This window comes from Colletes latitarsis, chromosome 1, assembly GCF_051014445.1.
Source record: "Colletes latitarsis isolate SP2378_abdomen chromosome 1, iyColLati1, whole genome shotgun sequence".
Lineage (NCBI taxonomy): Eukaryota > Metazoa > Arthropoda > Insecta > Hymenoptera > Colletidae > Colletes > Colletes latitarsis.
Window position 1 is genome coordinate 43,353,420 of NC_135134.1, and position 23,283 is coordinate 43,376,702.

Genomic DNA, 23,283 nt, shown 5'->3' on the forward strand with positions numbered 1-23,283 from the left:
AAATGTTTTGTGTGAGTTTCTGCATGTAGAAACGAAAAATGTGTTACTAATAGAAAGTTGTTGACCTCTAACGATCATAATAATTCAATGATAACCAAGGAACGAAGAAAATTTTGTTCATCAAAAGAGTTAGTTATTACGATTTCCAGTACTTTGTTATCTTTTGGTCCAAAATATAATCACACGATTAAATCGTGCCAAAATTTTGTCTATTAGCAGCTTTTTTCACTTGTTTAAATGAGAGCAATGACTTGTCTAGCTCATACAATTATCTCGTCCGTTTCATCCATTTTTAATTTAAATTATTTCATATTCATATGTTTTAAACATTTGAAATTAATTTTTCAGTTATTTTTGGAGATCTCGTAAACTCAAAATATCAGTTTCGATAACACTGTGTTTAAAATTTAAAATATACTCTTTTTGTATTTTCAGAATAATTTTGGGTATTTACTATAAGTCTGTACAGACATAGACTTAACATTTCTTTACTTTTCTCCGTTGCACAAGACGTTATGGGACGTCGAAAGATGTTAACGCAATTACGCAACGGAACTATTCGCGAGTGGCTTCGAAATGACTGAACCAGAAAGAAAAGAGTCTGTTAACGCATAAGCAACGATTGGCAACTTCTTCCACTCTCGGGCAAAAGTTCAGCGAAGCGAATTGAAGGTACGCAGGACCATGTAGGAATTGCCATGTGTGGGCAAACAGGCCCCAGGCTCCATCTACCCACGTACCCGTCATATCTGTAGACGAGCACAATCGAGTGTCTTGTACACACCTATTCCAGAACGCGTCCACGTGTACCTGTACGTACGAACTGCAGTAACCTATGAATGATATTATGCCTCGCGGTTGCTTCACACCCGGGTAGATCTCATCGTATTATCGTCACCTTCTGAAAACCGGACTGAAGTAGCGGTGACCCGTCGTCTCCCTCGAGATCCAAGATTGGGTAATACACGTTGAAACCCTTCCTTTCGAGGATCTCGAAGAGTTATTCCGAATACCTTCGTACCAAAGTACCGTACTCGAAATTTCATTACGAAAATACTTGACAAATTCTACACCTCCTGGATCGTAAACTTTCACACTAAGGTGGTCTTTTCTGATGCAGAAAACAATTATTCGGACGATCTTATGGGGACCAGGCAGTCAGATTGAGCCTTTTGTTTTGAAAATTGCGTGATTGTTTTCCAATAGTGAACGAATTTTATTCTTTTATATTAGTCCTGGAAAAGCTAGTTTCGGTCAAAATAATTGTTGAGTTTGTACAGATATATCCAAGTTTCAATTTCTTGCACTTTTAAACACATTTTTAAAATGTTTCGTGTGCCAATTTTCGTACAATTTCAAGATCAAAATCCTTTATGTTTTCTGGTAAAACATCTGCTTCGATGGAGGTTCGTAAAGATTAAAATCGAATCGCAAAAATTGATGTCTGCTTTTGAAACGAAGAAATAGCTTTCAGTAAAATATTTCGTGTTTAATGTTTCAATTGGTTCTAAAATTTCAGAAAATACTACAATTATAAAAATGATAGAAGTAATGTAATGTAAATTTGTTGATCAAGTTTTGATCTATACTAAAAGGTAACTTTAGTCTACTATTAAAAGCCATGAATTATGTATAAAAAATCTACCCCTATATTTCGTTTCACCCTAACGTGCACTGTACCGTGTAATTAACGAAGACTTTTAAATTGCATTGTTTCTTGGTTTAAATGTTCCGACTCCTTTGGCGTAATGTCTGATCTGATCCAGATGACACATCGTTAACTCCTTTCAATGTTATATTCCTTTTACGTTCAGAATATGTTCGAATTGCGTCACTTATGTATCCAGCATACGAGGATCGTTTATGAAAAAACTATAGTCGATGAGATATTTGCGGCACCGTTACATAGGAATGGTGTGGCGACCACGTGGTATGGCATACGACATATATCATGTTACATTAACTCACTCGATGACAGACAGCGTGACACGGGAAATACTCTCCCATGTCTTGGCAGAGTTAGAAAGGGTTGACAGTGAAATTGCTTCAAAAATATTAGATCTGTCGGAAGCTTTCGGCTCCTTTCAACCATATTTTTCCTCACCGCTTCGCGCAGTTCCCGTTAAAAGGAATTGGAATCGATGGACGTGCTCTGAAATGGCTCAATATAACGTTTCGAACGCTTTCGTATTTTTCACCCCATAATAACCAATATAAAGACTGAAATGAAAATTTTTCACGTACTATGAATAAATTTCCATTCGTGAATATGCAAAACTAAATTATACTCGAAGCATTAGTTTCCGAAACACCATGTGAAATCTGTTTTCAACAGCTATCTTTTTTTTGAAAACTAATAATTCAGTTTGTTATTAAATACGAAATAGTGACGATGTATCTTACTATGCAAACAAAGCAATTTCTATATTTTAAGTACGGTAGAGCCTCGATTGTTCAAACTAATCATCTTTTGTATTTGTTTTAGAGACTTCCTTTGTAATAAACAAACTTCTATAAAGTTTTTGTTGAAATTAATTGGTGTACGAATACTTTTTATCGCATCAGGTGTAAGTGGTATTTGTCAAATAAAACTGAATTTACATTTTTTAACAAATAAAACTTTAACGATTACGAGTAAAAACCACGTTGCAAATTTTAAAAATATAATAGCGTCGCGTGTGAATAACGATACATATTTATACATATCAAGATCGATCCAGTAGATTCGGGAAGTCTACATTTTGCGATACCACTTTGTGAAAATGTTCATATATTATGGAAGAAACAACGAAACCTCCAATTGTGATAATGTTTTTTCTTTGTCGGTTATTTTTTCTTTATCCGTGAGATTTTACCTACGTACGATACTCGTAAACCACGAACGGAACGTTGTAAATAGAAGAAAAAAGATCATCTTTGTGTACACTACTACCTACGGTCGTGTCTCGAAGGCAAAGAAAGCTTATCGCGGAGCTACAAATGCAATAACGCACCTTTCGCGTTATCGATTGATTGCGAGATAGTGGTCGACTATTGAAAAGTAAACCTCGATAAGAAAGTTTGTAGAAGGTATTTCATTGATGACAGGGATACCTGAAAACTTGAATTTTTTCCAGTCAATGGTAAGTTAGCTTTTCTGCTTTATCAGGAAAAAATGAACCGTCTGCTGCATCGAACTTGGTATTTTTTGTTTAATACGCTGACCAAAACAATTAGAATTAAATGTTAAATTGCATATCCGAATAGCTTTGAAAGCCACTTACTTTACAGAGTGGCTCGTTAGAAACAAATAACCTGATTATCTCGTTCGCTGATAACTCTTTGTTATTCTAATTGAATAATAAGTGGTTCGGCGTTATTACATGCCCCGATAAAAAGATAATATGTTTAGTTTTTACAAAGTACTCGATTAGACACATTCTACAAAAGAAGATTAAGGAGTTGAATAATGTTTAATTTAAATGTTGAATAATTTCATAAGGAGAATAAAGAGTGAATGTAATTTTTTCCAAATTTAAGGCAATGAATATATGCTTTATATATAAATATCTTTTTTTAAATAGTACTAGAGACTTTTTCGAAAAAATTATATATTAAAAATAGTAGTATTTGAACGAAGAAATCATACTGAAGAACGTCTACCAGCATTTTTCTTATAATTTTACTGCTTCACTGTTATTAAAAATTTATATTTCTGCGTAGAAAATAACATATAAATTCGCTATTAAACTATCGAAGCTTTTGATTATTATATAGTAATATAATTTATCTATAAAACCATATGCCTTGAAAACTTTATTGTATCTTTAACAGCGAAGAGAGATAATGACTCGTTTAATTTGCTTAAAAATGATTGTAAATACAATGCATTATATTATTTAAGTTCAACATTTCTTTCGTTGGTGATCGTCTTTAATCCATTCTACATTTACCAAGGTTTACAAAACTCGATTAATTGGTGCTAGATACAATATGATATTAGAAAATTTGTACTAAGTTTAATGGAATGGAAAGTAATGGAGCTATAAATGTAAGTACATAAAATGTGAAAGAATGTTACGACTATCGTATATTTCTGCTTCAACATACTCGAAGTAAAATATAGATGAAAGCGATGGTGTAGAAACTTCGATAGGGATGCAGTATACATATTTTACAAAGAGTTCTGTGTTTAATCTATCGTAGAATAAAAGCAAAAGTTACTTATTGTCTTTTAAACAAACATTGGAATGATATCTGAATTATTATGTATGAATTACTCTATTTTTAATTTTTTCCATTATACAAGCATCAAAATTATAGTGTCACGCCTATACATTTCGAATTAGAATTACTTATATGTATATTATATGTATAAAAGCTGCCTATTTTGTAACTATACTCATCGGGTCAGTGATTACCAGTAAACAGACACGACTTTCTACTTTTGTTCCACAAATAATACTGAATCTCATAAAGGAAATCGGTTTAAGCAACTGCACCGGAAAATGACATTACGGGACACGATTTACATGTACAATAGAAGCTCTGAAATTACAATGACCCCATGCAAGTAATTAAAGGTTAATACTGTTTCTAATTATTAATACAGTTACATGTACATAATTGCAAATGTTATTAAACTCTTGTTAACCATGAGCTTAAATCATCATAATTCAAATTGATCGTTTGCTTCAACGAAGTGTTCTACGCTAAAACTTTAAACAAAATTGATTTTTTTTCCATTTTTTGACAGAATACATAAGTTTTATTACTCGAATTTGTTAGAAATGGGCGGACGTGTAATTTTTCATTGCAAGTTGTAAAACAAGAAATCATGCAATTTTCTTAAACTATAAGACATAGTTTCTATATATATATATATATATAAAATTATATACAATATAATTATAATTATATATATATAAAATCAATATTTCTTTTAATACCACGTCGAAACTAATTATTCAATCAAAAATTCCGTATGTGCAACTGACGAGAATAGTATTAGGAACCACCATACAAAATTTTAAATAAATCGGATGAAAATTGATTCAGTTATTGAGCCGTCCAGATTGAATAATGTAGTTTTGAGAAAAACGTGTTTAAAGTTTTCCACCAAATTATCTATGAAATAACGTTGGAATGTTTAAACTTTTTAAAGGGCATCCACTTCAGGACCCTAACATGTATCCTCTGTAGAAAGATCATCGTCATCTCCTTCAGCATCCGACTGGGGTCCAATTTTAATATCGAGGACCTTTATCATTTGTAATAATTCTGAATAGCCATCATTAAATTGGATTAAAGCTAAATAAGTTGCCAGTTAGGCCACTTTAGTCGTGTATTGGTAGATTTCATTCACACCACTTATCGCTCTAGACTAAATACTTTTGATTCATATAGTTGTCTCGATCGAAACATTTCCTATTCATAATGAAACCTTTACCACAGCAGAAATAATAAAAGAATTTCAAACGAATGTCCCGAAGTAAAGTTCTACATCTACTACATCTTCTGTAACTTTGTCATTTTTGCGTATTTTACTTTAATATTTTAGGGTGTCATTCTTAAACCTCCAAACATTGAAAAGAGATAAAAAAAATTTTCAATCTGTCATAGTGGGTTCTCCCCTTAATGCGTTAGATGTGCGTCGGTTACATTTCATTTTACAGGTAAGGAAACTTAATCTGACGGGAAGCTGAATTTCCTTACCGCCTATTGTCGTCCGCGTCTTTACGTGACGTGACCAGTTTATGCAAATAAGAAAAAGTTTGACTTCATGCACCGAACCGACCTTGCAGGGGAATGCCTATCATTAATTCGCAGCTATGGCGCGATTTACAAGGCTGGGCATGATTTGCAGCGTAAATACACGCAGACACAGATCAAACCGGCGGACAGACACGTGGGGAAAGATCGAAAGAGAGACAAGGCAAGATACAGCACGGTAGAAATGTACCGTATGCGCCGAGCTATGTCAGTCTGTCGTGTCTTATATGATTCATTGTAATTGTCAACGTTCCTGTTTATCTGACCACTGCGTCCACCGCGTTGCAACTTGTCTAACGACACATGCTTCGTCTTCAACTGTCGATACATCGATGAAGAATTTGTTGGAGAAGGCTCCATAGGTATCGATTTCGTAATGAAGTACTGAAACGTTTCGAACGACAGGTGTTCTGTTAGTACATCATGTTTTTGTTGGGAACATGTGTAACGATATGGCTATCATAAAAAAGAATAAAGCAAAAATTTTATGTTTGAATCATCTACAGGAATATTACGAATTTAAATACGCTCAGTTATTATTCAAAAAATTTCAAACAAATTTTTATCTAGAATCGAGTAATCATTATTTGTCATTCGAAATAGTCGCCTATTACGCGTGAAGTTATTTTTTTTTTAATTATTTTGTCAAACAACGTTTCGTTCACAAGCTTCAATGCACGAGAAAAGAAATGAAACGCTACTTTAAATTTTGCTAAACATTATATTAATAAAGGCAAATTCGTTTCCGAATACAGTATTAGTTTTCGACGAAAGTAAATACAATATCTTTAGCAACGGTGGACATAAAACTATGTGCAGAGAGCAAACTACAAGAAAAATTGAATTTTCTTTTTCTCGTGAAACCGTCTGGATCTTCTTGATATAAAATTCGATATCGGATCGCTCTTTATCGTTACCCATTGTTTGCTCTAAGACGACGATTGTCATAAATTGGAATGCATTGAAAAGTAAATATATTTAATAACGCGCAGTACATCAGAAGTCTGCTGTCAGGCACTTTGAATATCCTGTCAGAGCAATTGGTCCTAATCTCATTTGAGTTTAACGACTAAGTGTCCTCGGCTTTTATCCCTTTGTCTGCCGTGCAGACAAGTGGCAATCACGGGCGCCAGAACTTTATTCGGCATGATCGATCGACGGATCAGGCAATGAAACCGTTACTGCGCACGGTGTCATACAAAATGACTCCGTGAATAGTTGCTTTGATTGGACGAAGGATCGCGAGAATCAGTTCGAGAAAACAGAATAGTTACGAAGGAAGAGAGTATTTTATTTATAAAGTGAACTGTTATTAAGTATGCTTGATAATATTCGACGCTCAAATAGCCAGATGACATCACACTTGTTGCAAAACTCGTAATAATCTCAATTTTGATACCAAGACGGTGCATGTTTCGTCCTGCTCCAAAATGTTATTTAGCAAATCTAGATAATTTTTGTGTTTTTCGACTCAACGTTTCGAAGGCCTCTTCAAGACTGTCTCACGTATAGGGTATTCCGCCAACTCTGGGAAAAATTTTAATGGAAGATTCTAGAGGCTAAAATAAAACGAAAATCAAGAACACCAATTGTTTGATAAATAGGCAGAAATTCGATAATCCAAATTTTCCTTGTAACTACCCTTCCGAACAAGATAGAGGGTTAAAACTTGGCACAGTATGTTTGATTCTGATGCTCTATCGATTACCCTATCGAAGGGCACATTTGACCCCCTTATACGGCTATACTCTTTGTGCCTTCGATTTTTAGTCAATTCGTTACCCAATTCTTGTAATGGTTCCATCCAAGAAGACAGTTACATAATAAAAGTGTTATATTTCAGTTAGCCCCGTAAGAAGACAGTTGATAGAAGTGTTATATTTCAGTAACGTTTACCTAAATTAGTCGAGTTAGCGCTAGCAACAGAGCGTGTCGTGTAAATAGCGTCGGGCTCGCGTGCCTCAAATTGTTGATCTGTGTAACGCGGATCTGACTCTCGCAGCAAATGCGAAAACATGTAAATCGTGCGAGCAGAGTTCGCAGAGTGCCGCGTGCCGTATCTTTGTCGAATGCTGGCAGCCATCGGTCGATCGATTGGTTGGGAACCGATAAAATCGTGACTGGAAACAGTTCCGAAGTTTTATGGTGCCGACGTACATTTCGTGATAAACCGTTGTTCATCGGGCTCTGCCCACCTCATTTGCCGACTCTGTTTCTAAATGTTTCGCTCGGCGTGGCACGGTACGATCAAAAACAATACAAAGGTGTAAATCACGTCCGGGGAGATTCACGAACGCGTATTGGAAAGCGATGCTACAAATAGCGTCGCGTTAGAATTATAGCGTCGAAAGAACAATAACATATCGGGTTATCGAAAAAGGCACAGTATTTATTTACATTTAAATGCATAATAAAATAATCAACTATTCGATCAATAAAATTATTGTAATTTATTGCTGAAATAACAGAGACCTCAATTTTTAAAATACTTTAACACGTTGAAAATCTTGGAGCTTGAAGAAATATACACAACCTGTTTTATTCGTTAAAATAAACACCTTCGATATTATAAATATTATGGAATATATATAATATGTTTCATTTTGATGTATGTGTTTGAAAAAATATGAAGTTGTGATATTACGTAGAGAAAGAAACATTTGTTTACTGAGAAATTGTTTTCCAAAATGTGACCTTTCTTTTTCAGTAGAAAGATGATTGTTTAGGTCGACGAACTTTGATAGGGGGTTTGATACACCCTTATAAGCAGACTATCAACGAGAGTAATAGAAAAGCGTGTAATACATTTTTAATGCTCCATAAATTAGTACCAGTTCCATTGAAACAAAAAATTTCGCTCCTGGGATGTTTGTGAGATCGTAAATAGTAGTCGTCTGCGTGGGAGTAGATATATAGGGTATCCCACTCGAAAGAGTTCTCGTAATTATATCCTTCGGTTGCCACGATATGAACAAATATTTCAGAGATAATTTGCATTTTCAACCGTTATAATAATACGAACTTCAGAATTAAAAATTAATTGTCATCCATTTACATTAAACGATGGACAAACATTCTAAATATCTGCAGTCTACTAAAAGACGAATATTGTCTGCGTTCACAAATTACCTTTCACTGTTATTGAAATGTATAAATGCGAAAAAGAATAATGGATATTACGTGTTTAATTTCGGATTCAGAGTCATGTTGCAATGACTGTAAACATATATTAATATCGCGATGTGAAGAAAAAGTGTTTGTATTTACGCGTACATGGATATAAATGATCTTAAATTTTTTTAGAAAAATAACATCTGAAGGAAAGATTTTCTTCCAAGCGTATTCACTTTTCGACACATTTTTTTTTTCACTCGTTAGTGGCAGGTAATTAGGTGGCTCGTGTCGATCGAAACAAGCTGTATAATAGTAATTTGATTCACGCGCCCGTTCGAATCAGTTTCGTACTAAAATGAGATAGTGGTGTTCGGCCCGAAACCTGTTTGACGACTTCGAAACTTTTATCTCGGTTAGCGTACGTTTTGTCGCTCCGCGGAGAGATTTTTTTCCTCGGCGAGGGAATGAACGGAACGGAAAAGTTACTACGTGGCGTAACGAGATGCTCGTAAATTATGAATTATTCAATGATTCATGACCCAAGATGGAAGAGACGATGCAGCTGTTGACAAGTTCACGTGAACAACGTGTTCTTTGCGTCGACCGTGATCGTGAGAACGGTGTTAAAGCTCGCCGAACGAATACACGTTTCCTTAATTAGCGCTGCTTGCGACCAGGAATCGGACTCTGAAGATTAACCGAACGATATTTCGTGGATCGTAAGCTTCTGCACGATTTAAAACGTAGCACGTTTAATTGAGCATTCAAGTTATTGCGAACAAACAAAGTAACCTTCGACTCGAAAAGTTCATTTCAATTTCGCCGAAAAATTTGTTCACTTTCTTGAATTTTTTCTCGAAAATGCGTAAGATTTCGGGGGTACGTCTATTCACCAAAAATAATTGTAATTGACCCCCGAAACAGAAAATAATTTTTTCAGAACGATTTAAAATTTTTTTTTCGCCGCAAAATTTAGGCACCAACCCCCTGTCGATTTTTCTTAAAAATTCGTTTTTCATTTTTAATAAATTTGTTTGACGTCCTACGGAAATGTTGTCTAATACTTTTTTGTTGGTATCCATGATCTTTACTTCAGAAATAAAGTTCAATAAAATACATTCACTATTGTAGGAGTTATGATCCTTTGAAAATTGCGTTTCTTTTAATTTCTTCCATAGTCAACTCACATGTATTTACCCACAGACTACACCTGTCTGCCCATCGATACTAATTCAGTGAATAGTTTTAGAACTGACCGCCATTCATGAGAAGAATACACTAAAATCACCTCCGAATTTTCCGTTCGGTAGTCAGATAGGGCCACGAAAGTCCATAAGGTGAAAGGTCTACTCGTATACCTCGTCTGTGCTATTATCACGTTGGAATAAAAAAACATATGCGTAGTAAAAACTAGAAGTAACCCTCGGGGAAGTTTCATCGCGTGTCATCCGTAGGCAACTTTCTAATCCGACAGTGACGAAGGATAAACGTTTTTGTGCCAGCACGTGACAGATTGAACGTTAACATTGGTCCAACGTACAGATTTGTTTCGTAATGTCCTGCCTTAAGATGCATATCCGTTCGCACGCGAGCGACCTAATTTTCTGCTTCCGAAAAGCAGCGAGTTCCCGCGGCGGCGAGATAAGGATTTCCTTTTTCTCGCGGCAGTTTCTTGGCTCGCGTTCACGACGAGATGGAAAGCATGAAAACTGACGCGCGGGTCGTCATGAACTAGGGGAACGCATCGAACGAATCCGTTGGTTATAAATGCTTGTCTAACGAAGCATTCTGTAACCGCGCGGCGATACGTCTTTAGCCGTCCTCAGCGCGGACGAAAGCTGCTTAAGCCGTCAAAGAGACATTTTCCTCGAACTGCTCGTTAATCGTGATGGTCTTAAGGTACCAAGAGCGAATCCCCCTCGAATGCAATCCCCCTAACTGAATACACGATACCATATGCACTATACTCGGTTGCATCGAGGGTCAGTGTACTGTGTGGGCTGGAGCTAAAAGTCACGACATACGTACACACTGGCATAATACGTCGAAGATTGTATTTCATCGGAAAAAGGAGAGTTAAGAAGGACGCTGGTATATGCGACTAACGTTCTCCGTCGTGGAATGTCGTCTGCGGCGTCGGTTTCTCACTCTAGCCGCACGAGAAGTATATAGGTACCGTAATTCTTGAACATTGTTGGAACAGGACTCGAATTTGAACTGTGTCATTTCCCCGCCAGCGTCGTCAAGATGCGAAAAACTCTTCTGCTCGACTATGATGCACGGTGGAGTATTTCGGGGGGGTCAAAGTTGGCGAAAATACGACTTTTCAAATCTTGCGTGAGATGTAAAACTTTTGTTGTTGCGAGCTAATGAACATATATGAACAATATTGAACAATATTGTACCAGTATTATTTTCTTGATTTTTGTACTCATGAAACTTTGTTTTGCATTGAACAGGTAGGAACACTATGTTTGCATGGAAGAGGGTCGACGTACAGTGGGTCACAAAATTATTCGCTCAGTCGATAATGCGACAAAGATGAATGAAATAATAAGATGACGAAGATTCTTTTAAAGCTTTTTTGTTTGGATATGCACAATTTATAGATCAATGTAACAAAATCGTAAAATAAACTTTAAAAGTTTCGATTTATAATTGCAGAAAAACGAGTTATAACGAATTTTTACGCTTTTTCACGTCACAAAAATATTCGCTCACGCTACGAACCAACTAAAACGAATGCATGAATGGGAAATGAGTCCCGTTGCCGAGACACGTTATGCTATCGGCACATAATTCCAACGTCGTCAACAATGGTTACGCTCTTGGGCACACGCATGCATATGCAACTCGTTACGCGAACAGAACCAAGGAAGAAGGAGGTACTCTCCAGCTTTTATCTTCAATTAACCGAAGTCTAAACAGAGTTAATAGTACAATGCACTTCCTGCTGATCGGCTGTTGCTGTCGGTTGTTGCAATCAACGGCGTTGCGACTTCAAAGGGATTTCTTTGTTGTTTTCCTTTTTGCACCGCGACCGAATGATAATTTGTCGCCGGCATTAATTACTCTCCCGATCGTACGCGCTTCCTACGGCTCACCCTCGAACAGTTGTTAATCTTTACCGCGATTTACAGCCAATTTCTCGCAAGATACATTATTTCGTTATCGGGAAACCGCTGGCTGGAGACGATTCGAATTATTACATTTCGCGAGAGCTGGTGACAGAGTCAGGCTAATTTCACGAATAACGAATAAAAAGTTTAGATTCCTCTGAAATTTACAAATGGAACGTAAACGGAAGTTAGTTTACGAATTAATCGAAAAATTTTGTTCGATGTTCGCGAATAAAATTTGCCCAAGTCTGGGTTAGTGGGCCAGGAATCAAATTTGTTATTTAGAGAAAAATGATCAAGGTTGGACCGTCAATTTATTTTGACAATTAGATGCTGCGACAAAGTAGTGTTTTCAATATAATTCGATTTATAAATTAGTAATTACATGTTTCTTGTTTCTAAGTTGAAACACTTTCCACCGAACGTTTAATAGAATTAAATTATCTACTTCAATTTTTATTGGCAATCGAAATGGTTGAAATGTTCTTCCGAATTTTCTTTTCATTTTTGAGAATAGTTGAAAAATAATTCCTGTAAAATATTAGCTTGATCGAACGGTGGAAAAACGTGCTTTATAAGCCTTAAAGTTTGACACGTAAACCTGTAGAACACGTTTTCCCGTTATTTGATCGAGCTGATATTTTACAAGAATTATTTTATTGTGCATTGGAATTAATTTAGAGGCAGGGAATGAACGAAAAATATTCCGAAAAAAATACGTATATTCGTGGCATGAAAATTGAATTGTATTTTTAAATAAATTAATAAAAATTGCTCTTAGTGTCAATAATAAGAACGTTATTTTTTTACTAAATATCGTTTATATTTATATATTTCATTCTTTGAAGAAAATATTCTTTTAAAAAAATATGTTTAATTAGTGAACACCAAGATGTCCTAGTAATTGGATTCAAGCTGTTCTAGTTATAATTATTTATTTTTGTGTTATAGCTTGGCAAATAAATAAAAGTCATGCAACCTTGTAGCATTAGTTCAGTTTATTAATAAATATCAAGCGTCCGTTCAGACAGCTATCTTACTACTGCGTTTAAAAAAATTTAAGAATCAATCTTCGACTCTAAGATCGTGCTTTCTACCGTTGGTATAATTATAATACGTTACATATTTTTCATACAAATGAGCAATCGCGTAAGTAGAATAAAACGTTACAGCGACGACGTGTTCCTACGGAAAATTAATTCCACTGAAACACACTGGTATACAAGTCTTTGCAGATAACGCGACGTACAAGAAACAAGGAGTGTCAATTTCGATATCGAGCACTCATTCCTTTTACGTCGTGAATATATCAGTTAAGAAAACTAGTTCGTTATCGTTGACAGTAGCATCTCGACAATTTGTGCTCCGCGAATTCCAGCGCAGATTAAAAACCGTTAAGTCGTTCGTTGCACGCAATCATATTCTATCATCCAAGGACGATTATTTACCTTTTGTCATTTGCATAAAGAATGCGTCGTGTATTTATCTATAATGAAAATCGTATTCTACCGTCGATGGCGATCGTTAAAATCATCGGGGATCCTAGGACTCTGCGTACACGTTAATTAAGAGTCGACGATTTCGCGTTTAATAAGCTACGACGAAGGACGATCCTTACGAACTTGTCTCGACCCATTCTTTTTCTTCATTTTTCGCCAATGCACAACGCATTTCTCAACCAAGCGCTCCATTGTGATGTTATCGGTCGATCTTGGATTTCCAGTCATGTCAACCCGCCGAGCCAGACAATCTGATAGAACCTTATTGTCTCGGCCGTCCTCGCTTCGTATGGTTACAAGGTTTGGCTCTTTTAGGTCGCAATAAAACCAGATAGAGGGTAATCAAGACTTATGATGTAGGTAGGGCCACGAAAATCGTAGAGATATCGAAAATTCTAATACAGTGACTCGTAGCCATCTGGGTTACTCCAAATTATTATCAACGGGAATAGGGTATCGGGTGCTATGATAAACGAATACGCGTGTTTTCAAAAAGTAAAATGAAATTTATTTAGCGGAAGACGTTTCTTTAAAACCACATTTTATTTATTCGTATAAAAATTGTATACTTTCATAAAAGATCCCAGTATATGCAATAGATGAACGCACAAATAGCTTCTAGCATTCATTAGTTTTATATTTAGGAACTTTCAAAATTTCGTAACAGACTCGAAATAGTGTATGCACGAATGAGATCATATTTCGATTAATAAATAACATTTTCGATAAAACTGTACAACGATCGCATAATGTCATTAAGAAGTTAGGCATTGCATTTCCAATAACGTAATGGCTTCGTATTTGATACAACTTCTGCGGTGTCAAAGCAATAAATTCCAAAGTTGTTTGGTATCGTTTTGCCTGCAAAAAATCAAATAAAGCATGGAGTACTTGCAGACATGCCAGATTTTTTGCGAAGCTATAAGTCACTGTTCCTACGGTAGCGATATTCTGCCAAGTAACCGTACTCCCTGCTTACTTTGACGGATGTTGATCCTGACAGGTGCTGATAGTTTCTTTAGATAGCCAGAAAATCTGCCAGCTTTACTGAAACGATACCGCGCTCTGTTAAAACGAAGCTGAATTTACGTCGTGAGGGGGGAGGAGGGGGGTTAAGAGTTACAAAATGCATGTCAGAATTTTGACAGTCCTTCATCGATAATAAGCGTAAAATTTATGCAAGACAAAATGTGCCGAATGAAATCTTCAACTGGATTTTCCACTGATAGCAACATACTTTATAATATATACGTATCAAATTTTTTAATAATCATGCGTTTTACAGCTTACTCGAACGTTGGAATTTTTCTATTAATATTAGGACTTCAGTTAAATATTTTCGAATATATGTTCTTTAATAGTTCATAGTGGAAGAATTTACTATACCGTACGTTTTGTGTAAATGTCAATTAAGAATACGTCATCGTTCGAATACTTTCGCGAACAGCTGACAATCCATTTTTCTCGCCGACTCTACGATCCGAGAAACGATCGAGATTCCATCGAGATGGATCGCCTGGTGGCAAGGTCAGGAAAAAACTAAGGACGAGCGTTCGTTTTGCTTAGAAGGGGGTCAGGTGAAACGTCTGGTCGGACCTCGGTGGACGTTGGTTGGCCCGGTGTTCTATAACGATGGAAATTCATCGAGACAGCGTCATATGCTGATGAATGGCAACGAACGGCGATTCTCGAGAGCGCGGTGGGGCCACACGGTTTTCGTTCTGCTCGTTTTTCGTGGTCCCCGGGCCTTGCAGGACCTGTACGGGGACTGGTCCGCGATCTACCGTAACCGCATTCCTCCTTACCTCACCTTGCCCCTCGCACATCCCTTCCTTACCGCGGTTGAGCAGCTTCAGGTAACTCCGTCTTTCTCTCTCCCTCGTTACGCCGCCTTCCTTTTCATCCATTCTGGGCCCCCCTCTCCTCCATCCCTCCTCTTTTTCGCCAAACCACTCTTCTCGTCGCTTTTATTCAACCGTTCGCGACGTTACCTCTCTCCCTCCTCGTCGGTACCTCGCTCAACACGCTGGCCCTCTTCCTTCCTCCTGGCGGCTTCTCTTTTTTCAACGCACGCTCCGAACAAAAGGGCTCGAATCCTGAAACGTACTCGTTGAGAAAATTCCCTTCGAGGCCCACACAGACTTGTTTCACCCGCAATTACACGGAGTCCCGAACCTGCGCGACCCGCTGTTTACCTGGTCGCGAGCAACCAGGAATCGCGATACGTCCGTTAGGGTGCACGCATTGCTATTCGTCACCGAGCTAGTTACGTCGAGTGTTCTGTACACGCTCCGAGCACTTGATTCCTAACAAGATCGTTGTGTATATAACGGCATAGCAACTGGTACGGAACGTCCTGGAGGTGTATCCGATGAAAATAGTACACGTGTTTATCGTAAACATTAGTATATCTTCGAAGTATCCGAATCGAGGCTTTCCTTTGTTCTCTTGTCCCTCGTAATAAAGTCATGTACAATTACGCGTTATGAAAGTATCCACGGTAGAATAACAGGATAAGAAATTTAATGGGAGGAAACAAAATTATTATTCTGTAGATTAGCACTTGATGATTATTCACACAAAAAGTAAAAAATAACGATAACGTACTATACGATCTTCATTGCGACTGTAGGTGTATATAGTTTTGGTATACGAAATTTAATAAAATGTCAGTGAAATTACATCCTATTAACACGTTGGCTGTCAGACCAAACCCTTCAAATTAAAAGGAAAATTAAATTTTGTTTTTAGACGATTGGAATTTGTCATGGAACTTATTTTTAGAAACTCGTTAAAATTCAAGGGACCCACCTAGCTTTATTTTCTTTGACATCTGATCTTGAGAATTAATTTTTTTAACTCCTCGGTGAAAAATCGTGTCACCCATATGTGGGTAAGATGGCAGACAATGTGTTAAAGAGAACGAAATTGAGGGCAAAAGAGACACGTGTTATTTTAAAACTTTAAAGAATAAGAGAAATTAAGCATGTATTGTTTCAAAACAACATACTTAAATAATAAACAAAAAAATAAATAATTTCCAGTTCTGCAATGGAAAATCCGTTGTCACCTAATTTGCGTTACGTTCAGTAATTAATACTAGTTTTGTAACACGCAAGGCGTTTATAGCCGACTTTTATGTAACATTTTTTTATATATTTCTATTCGTGGAATATAGTGGAATATAGTGGAAGACGTACTCGTATAAAATATACATTTTGTGATTTATTTACCACTGCATGGAAATTCACGCGATTCTATTTACAAAATTTCGTAATTAGTTCTGTACGGAGATAGAGGTTGGATCGTAAGAAGTTACTCAAGCGTATGCTCACCGATCATTTACGCAAGGTGATTTATAAGCGGTGCGTACTATAAGTAATATTGCTAATTGCTGCTTTGCGGCGGTGCCGACTCTATGATTAACCAGCTAGTTTAGACGCCACCAGTAGAATATATGCAAATGTCTGATCGTTTAGCCCGATTACTTCCGACAACTTACGAGAATAAGTCGGCTGCGTTTACGTCAGGAGGGAAGCATAGGCGCATTTTAACGAGACTCGTACAAAATCGTGGAATGATTTCTTCTAGAGGTACGTCAAAGCAATATATGGTTTGAAATAATAAGAGCACAGTGATTATATTAGTTTTCTTTCGTCGTCGATAATTATAAATATTACTTTTACGCAACTATGAAAAGACAAAAAATGAACACGTTTCACATGCGTGACATTGACGAGTGTTAATATAGTGGTGTTTGCCACATGATTATAGTGTCTCAAATACGAAATACAGTTAAGTTAATTCAATTATTGTTTTTGAAGGTGCCATACGTGGTGCTAGGAATGTTCCTCTATTGTTTACATATTTAAAAATACAATTCAATCTTCCCAGCTACATATCTCGTGTAATTTGTCCTAAAATGAATCCAATAAAGTGAGAAACGAGTGACTACCAAACCATTATTTTGTCGAATGATTTTTTAAATTTATTTCGAATAATTTTTTTTTAGTCTGGATTTATTTTTTCAAATCTAATCGCAACAAGATTGTCTTTCCTTTATTTTTTATTGTTCCCTAATTTAGTACCCTAATTTCTTAAAGAAATACATTTGTTAACTGTTCTAACACCTCCGACTTCCATGCTCGACATTTTCATCTCCTAAATCCTTATTTTTCACCGCAACGTCATGAATCGTTGGCATTTAATTTCTCAGCAATATTACTTTCGAAAATAAACAAAAAACTCGATTTTCCGACTGACCCCCTTATAGGAATACGTTCGTAATACAGAAACTGTCAACAAAATTCTCATCCGAAGAAGTAACGATTTTAATTAAATGTTAAAAGTCTCAGTGGTGTTGCTTCGCAATCTAGTCGAGAAGCAGTCGGTCAGCCCGTGTACGAAAACTTTTGATCGGTAGTGTACTTACCGGTGATGCCACCTGCACTGTTCTACATCTCTCGGTGTCCAAGGAACAGCGGCGGCACGTACCGCGGTTTCTATGCGTTTCTGTCAATTTAAGTCTTCTCGCATGCATTTGTCCGCGGATACGATTACTTTTCCAGCCGTCGTTGTACCAGATAGTATCTCCGTTTTCGCATCAACAACACAGATCGTTGCGCGCGGCGAGCCGACAGCGTTTGCACGCTAGGTCGTTCTCACTGATCGGAATCATACCTGAGCGCGATGCAACGTGTTTCGCGCCAGGTAAGGAAGACTCGATTTCACGGCGCGAACGATACCAGTTAGACCCGTAAATTTCTGCGTTCACGGAGCCGAGCCGCAACCGTGAATTACGTGCTTTCTGATATCTTGGTTTGAGCGATTTGAGTCGAGGCCAGCCTCGCAGCCAGTGAGCTGTCTGTCGGCCTCTGTGAAGGTCCGCGCGAGCGGCCCTTCGGGCCACTTTGCATAGCCAAAGCTCATCGGCTACGGCGGACCTCCCACAGCCCGACCGGCTCTTCACCATCGGAAATCTGCTCTGTGCTCCTCCCTGCGCCTCCCGCGTTTCTCCTTTTCCTCTTCGTTCGCTGCCTCCTTTCCTCTCGCTCTCTCGATTCGTCGATCAACGATTGCGCTCTTGTAATCCACCGAGGACCATTACACAAGTGCCCCGAACGGCTTGCGATCCTGTTCAAATATTTTTTTAAGCGAAATACAATACCGCGCGGAACGACACCACGCTTTACATACAGTTGCGGACAAAATCAAGCGGACAGGTAGCGGAAATAGGTGTGAATTAAATTTAAGGGGCCATTCTACTTTGTAGGCAAGAAAAAAAGATGTAATTAGTCATATATTCTATTTGTAACGTCGCTTAAAGTAATTTTTCTACTTTTCTCGAAGCTCACTGAACACCACAACAAGCTTTAAACAAAAATTTCAAACAAAAATTGCCTCTTAGCAAGAAGTGAGATAAAGTGTTACTCTATCTTTTTAATATCCATCGTGAAACAACGTTTTCTTTTGTACACGAAATTGAAAACATGGCATTGGATTATTGCTTATTTCGACACCAATTGCAATTAACCCGTGCAACTCGCTGGAACAGATTACGCGAATTCACAAAAAGCAATCGTGTCAAACGTTCAACTAGGAACGTATTATTCTGTTGCCGGTTCGAGCAATGGCTACTCGCGTCCTTAACTATCACCAGCAGATATATCTACCGGTATTTCCAGTCATATTTCTATTCTCATGACCGAACAACCTGTGCAGCCGACCTTGACTCGTAACACGCTCTCTTCTGGCGTCTGTAAAAAATACTATCGTCCAGCCCTCTTTTGCTAACAGCCGTGACGTGCTTAATGCCTTTCCTCGCGCATTTATCGAGGCAAGTGTCTAGAGAGTCTAGACTTTATACTGTACTCCAAAGTATACAGGATCCTTTCGACGTATACGATACTGAATCATTGGACGCCTATATGAGGTGACTAAAAAACGGAGTCGTTAAACTTGCAGGCGCATTTTACGTCTCGCAAGGTAAGTTTACGACCGGAACGTGTGTTTTTTAGATGTTGCACAATGAAAAATGTGGGGAACGATGAATATAACAAATCTTTAACTTGCACGAATTTGTAGATACGTGGCCAGAACCAAAATTTGATTTTTTTGTGAAAAAATAACTGATAAACGTCATGAAATAGTCGTGCAATAGTCTTCGACTGCCAGATGTACGTAGACAGTTGTATTTTAATTCATCGTTAATCAGCTTGTAATAGTTACGAGATTTTTTTTTAAATACCAAGAATGTGTCATTTTAATCAAATCAATCACTGATAAACGGTGCTGCTAGTTTATTTTATTTTAAACTATTTAGGGAATCTTTTGGACAGGATACATGTCGATCTTCTTTAATTTTAATCGATCTCAAATTTGTCCAGTACAATTCATTTATGGCAGTTTATCTAAATAGATTTCATTACGCGCGCGAAGCAAATTGAGCCTTGAAAATATTGGTCCATGGTCATCGAATGTTACAAATATATACTGTTTACTGAACGGATGATTGAATCGAGTCGGACTGGTTCCGAGCCCAATACATATCTCGCTCTGAACACACTCTCGTCACTGTGGGTTTATACAGTGTGGCGTAAATGCCCGAAGCAGTACGATATTACCCGACTTTGCCGTGAAGAGCCGTTAAGAGCAATCTTAATTCACTGAAATCGTTCGGGAGCCACTTACCGTATACAAACATATTGATAATGATCAATGAAACTTGTTCTTGCATTCCAATTGCTTCGCATACATCGTATAAATGCCAATTGACCAAGTAATCATGTTAATCCGCTTACGCCACTGAAACTTTCCAAATGTCAAATTTAATTCTTGTAAACATCGAGGGTAACGAATACTGGAAAATAAAATCGAACAGAATACCGATCTTGTTACGTGAATTGAAAACGTGTAATAACACAGTGGAGTGTACAATAAAAATTATATTGTATTATTTCTATTTTTTCATGTACAAAATTATATTGTATTATTTATATTTTTGCACTCATTACTAATTACTTAACTCGAATTTTTAAATTAAAAATAATTTCGTTTCTATACTTTGTTCGAATATGGTCATGTTTGGAATCATTTTTATTGTTAAAACCTCATCTGCCTGTTGATATTATTTTCGTGACAACATCGTGGAAAATACAAATTTTTTATTTTTTATAAACGTTTGTTACATACGGTTTCTCGGTCTTTCAATTTGCCACACGTTAAATCGAAACGTTACATCAGGTTACATCTGACCTTACGTGAAATTATAGTCGACCCGACTAATTGTAAGTTCGGGAGAGCAGAGTGGAGGAAGAGTGGGGATGAAAGCGTTGCAATAACTCGGGGAACATAAAGTTGCAATAAACCGGGGAGTACTGCACGAGTCACACCGAGTTGCGTTGAAATAGTTTATCAGATAAATTTAACACGCAATGTGCGACGAAGAAGCATGTTTCCACGGTGGCCGTCACGTTTAGCGGGCATACGAGCCCAACAAACGATTCCAACCGAAATCTGTATACCCTTGGATTAATTCGTGACGCAAGGGAGAGATTCAATGCAGCGCGTTCGTGAAAAGGGAGAATAGCCCTATCGCGTGCTGAAACAATACCGATTAACCCTTTGCGTTATTGTGCGGAACAAAAGATGAACAACAGGAAGGAAGAACAAGGAGTTAACGATAATAGGCTTGGTCTACGGTGACAACGAAGGAACACGCGCCATTGTTGTAAAGCACGACTCGTCGTCCAAAAAGAGTCAGCAATTAAACGCATAACGAAACTAATTGCGACAGGACGGTGTTTACACCGTTCGACAAACGATATGGGCGCATATTGTTTTATGACAATAATCTCCCACGAGTGCATTGGTCGCACGGAAGCAACAAAGGAATGAATCACGTCTCGCGAAATTCAATTCTGGAAACGTTTCATGACGTGATTTGTAGTTTGTTTTATCGGACTTGGTATCGTGCGTTATTAAAAACGGTTTACATGTTTGTATTTAACTAAAATTGCAAATTGCACGTTACATTTTGTACTTTAATACACAAGGTGAGGCACGAATTAGCCACGATTTTTCAGCCCCTCTCGATAGTTTGACAAAGAAATGTTTCTTATCGATGTTAATCGGTATTTAATCAACAAGAAATTGCAGTTGCTTAAATTTAAAAACAAATTGATTTTCGATAAAAAATTAAGGTCACTCATATTTTTAAGTGGAACTACGTATTTTTAACATTATAGTATTGTAGGCGACGTTGAGATGAATTCAACGACCTACTACACTATGATCTTCAGATGACTTTAAAATTCAAGATGATTTTTAAATTTAAACAACTGCAATTTCTTGTCGGTTAAATACTGGTTAACTTCGATAGGAAACTTTTTTTGTCAAATCATCGGAGGGGGCTGAAAAATCGTGGGGCTAGGTCGTTCCTCACCCTGTATAGTTTAGAAAGTTTTTGTATGATTATTAAAAAGCTGTGTACGTAGTCGCCTAGTCTAGTATTTAGTTTGAGGTGTATCACCGCATTGAAGCAACCGGAAACATCGAATTAAACATGACACTAAAGGAAATGGAACATGAGTTATGCTTTTTTGATATAATTGCTACGCCCGAGAATGAGCTACGATGACCGTTGATGATTAAAACAGAACGAAGGAACGAAGAACGTTGACTTTGTTTTTCGTTCTAAATTTTATTTTATTAATGTCTCAGAGTTTATTTCGGGTCGTCGTTGGTATTCTGGTAGTCCAGATTTGTTTTCGCTTGATTACAAACTCCGGTCGGACCTGGTGGAAATGGCTGCAAGTTTCCTTACAAAAAGTTGAATAGCGTGTAAGATAGTTTTTATTTGGAAACGGAGCTATCGAGTGAAAACTAGGTTTTAAAGAGAAATATGCGGAAATTGATATGTATCTATCCCAACAGAGTTTGAAGAACTTTCATGGAATGTGTAGAAAGTGACTGCTTTAAATAATACCATCGTTTTTGTTCTGCAATTAACTGTGCAAATAAATTTTGGTTAAGGGGGGAAACCAATGGGAAACCACTTCTCGAAAGTGGGTAGGATTTCGGGAGTATGTCTATTGACCAAAAATGATTGTAATTGACCCCCGCAACCGAAAATAATTTTTCTAGAATGATTTGAAATTTTTTCTTTTCGTCGAAAAATTTAGGCACCTACCCCCTGTCGATTTTTCTTAAAAATTCCTTTTTCACTTTTAGTAATTTTGTTTGATGCCCTACAGAAAAGTTGTCTAATACTTTTTTGTAGGTACCCATGAGCTCTACTTCAGAAAAAAGTTTTATTAAAATATATTCATAATTGTAGGAGTTATGGCTGTTTGAAAATTGGACCATTTTTGTGGGGTTTTTCTTATTTTGCGGAGTCAAGGACCAACTTTTCGAATATTTTTGCTATTTTTACATATTCTACACCAAAATACGCGTAGTTTGCTTTTTTAAACATTAAAATCGTCCAATCCGTTCAGAAGTTATAACGTTTTAAAGGTACACATGAAATTTTGGAGTGACATTTCTGGCCTCATATTAGATTTTCGGTATGGAATTTTTTTCTCGAAAATGGTTAAGATTTCGAGGGTATGTCTATTCACAAAAAATGATTGTAATCGACCCCTGCAACTAAAAATAATTTTTTTAGAACGATTTGGAATACATGAAATTTCAGGGGAATCATTCATTCATGATCAGACATTATATTTTGAGTAACGAACTTTTTTCTTGAAATTGGGTAGGATTTCTGCGGTATGTGTATTCACCAAAAATAATTATAA

At 37.0% G+C, this 23,283-nt stretch overlaps 1 protein-coding gene across 5 annotated transcripts in view; it reads left to right on the forward strand.

The window, feature by feature from the left end:
* Positions 1-23,283, forward strand: part of Gukh (NHS actin remodeling regulator GUK-holder) — a 138,129-nt gene that overhangs the window by 74,582 nt on the left and 40,264 nt on the right. The window lies entirely within an intron of this gene.